The sequence below is a fragment of the Babylonia areolata genome, unplaced genomic scaffold (assembly GCF_041734735.1).
Source record: "Babylonia areolata isolate BAREFJ2019XMU unplaced genomic scaffold, ASM4173473v1 tig00008346, whole genome shotgun sequence".
In the NCBI taxonomy this organism is placed as follows: domain Eukaryota; kingdom Metazoa; phylum Mollusca; class Gastropoda; order Neogastropoda; family Buccinidae; genus Babylonia; species Babylonia areolata.
This window is the reverse complement of record NW_027468413.1, coordinates 1-2,048: the sequence shown is the minus strand read 5'-3', so window position 1 is coordinate 2,048 and position 2,048 is coordinate 1. Positions and strand designations below refer to the sequence as shown.

Genomic DNA, 2,048 nt, shown 5'->3' with positions numbered 1-2,048 from the left:
CGCAACTTACCCACTCCTGGCACGGGGATGGTAGTGACGAAAAATAATCAATACGGAACTCTTTTGAGGCTCCGTAATTGAATGAGTACACTTTAAACCCTTTAACGAGGATCTATTGGAGGGCAAGTCTGGGTGCCAGCAGCCGCGGTAATTCCAGCTCCAATAGCGTATACTAAAGTTGTTGCGATTAAAAAGCTCGTAGTTGGATCTCAGGCATGGGCGCACGGTCCGCCTCGCGGCGGTCACTGTGTGTTTTGTTTCCCATCCTACGCTTCCCGGTTGTTCAGCCCATGGTGCTCTTCATTGAGCGTTTTGGGTGGCCGGAACGTTTACTTTGAAGAAATTAGAGTGTTCAAAGCAGGCACGTTGCCTGAATAATGGTGCATGGAATAATGGAATAGGACCTCGGTTCTATTTTGCTGGTTTTCGGAACACGAGGTAATGATTAAGAGGGACAGACGGGGGCATCCGTATTGCGGTGTTTAGAGGTGAAATTCTTGGATCATCGCAAGACGAACAACTGCGAAAGCATTTGCCAGCATGTTTTCATTAGTCAAGAACGAAAGTCAGAGGTTCGAAGACGATCAGATACCGTCGTAGTTCTGACCATAAACGATGCCAACTAGCGATTCGCTGGTGTTGCTTCATCGACTCTGCGGGCAGCTTCCGGGAAACCAAAGTTTTCGGGTTCCGGGGGAAGTATGGTTGCAAAGCTGAAACTTAAAGGAATTGACGGAAGGGCACCACCAGGAGTGGAGCCTGCGGCTTAATTTGACTCACACGGGAAAACTCACCCGGTCCGGACACTGTAAGGATTGACAGATTGATAGCTCTTCTTGATTCAGTGGGTGGTGGTGCATGGCCGTTCTTAGTTGGTGGAGCGATTTGTCTGGTTAATTCCGATAACGAACGAGACTCTAGCCTACTAAATAGTTCGCCGATCCTTCACGCGTCGGCGCTAACTCTTAGAGGGACAAGTGGCGTTTAGCCACACGAGATTGAGCAATAACAGGTCTGTGATGCCCTTAGATGTCCGGGCCGCACGCGCGCTACACTGAAGGAATCAGGCGTGGCTTTCTCCCTGGCCCGAAAGGGTTGGGAAACCCGTTGAATCTCCTTCGTGATAGGGATTGGGGCTTGAAATTGTTCCCCATGAACGAGAATTCCCAGTAAGCGCGAGTCATAAGCTCGCGTTGATTACGTCCCCTGCCTTTGTACACACCGCCCGACGCTACTACCGATTGACGCGTTTAGTGAGGCCTCGGATTGGTCTCGGCCCGCCCTTCACCGGGCGGCGCCGACGGTCGAGAAGACGCTCGAACTTGATCGTTTAGAGGAAGTAAAAGTCGTAACAAGGTTTCCGTAGGTGAACCTGCGGAAGGATCATTAACGGATCACGCGTTGCCTGCCATCGAGGAACGAACCGCAAAAAAAAATAAGGGGAGGAACCGTCCTCGTGTTTTGGAGAAGGCGGCCGGTGTTAGCCAGGTGTTTTGCGACCGGCCCGCCTCCCCGAAAAGTGTGACTTGGGGGGTACCTGTCCTGTCCGGGGTGCCGGGGCTGTCTCTCTTTTTTCCAAGGGAGCCGCCCGTCGGCCTTCTCGGCAGGGGAAGCCGTTGGGTGCTGTACCAAACCGGTGGTAGCTCTCGCTCGTCCGGGCTGGCGCCCTTCTGCCTGGCGAAGGTTCAAAGAGCCCCCCACCGGCCTCGTCCGGGGGGGCCGCCCCCCCTGGCTCTTTTCTTGTTACCTTCCCATCGATGAACTAGATTTAACCGTGATAGCAGTCCGCCCGCGAAAGCCTCTTGCGGGACGGGAAACGAAACGAAACGAAGAGAACAACTTTAGGCGGTGGATCACTCGGCTCGTGCGTCGATGAAGAACGCAGCCAGCTGCGTGAACTAATGTGAATTGCAGGACACATTGAACATCGACACTTTGAACGCATATTGCGGCCAAGGGTCCGTCCTTTGGCCACGCCCGTCTGAGGGTCGGCGAAGTTCTACCCATCGCCGGAGGCTCTTTCCGGTGCCCTGAGCTCTCGAAGCGCC

The 2,048-nt window shown here is 53.8% G+C and overlaps 1 non-coding gene across 1 annotated transcript; it reads left to right on the top strand.

Annotated features, from left to right (window-relative positions):
• The first annotated feature begins 1,837 nt into the window (after window positions 1–1,837).
• On the top strand, window positions 1,838–1,991 carry LOC143278617 (5.8S ribosomal RNA). Its single transcript, XR_013054232.1, has one exon. It is a non-coding gene; the product is annotated as a 5.8S ribosomal RNA (ribosomal RNA).
• The last annotated feature ends 57 nt before the right edge of the window (window positions 1,992–2,048 follow it).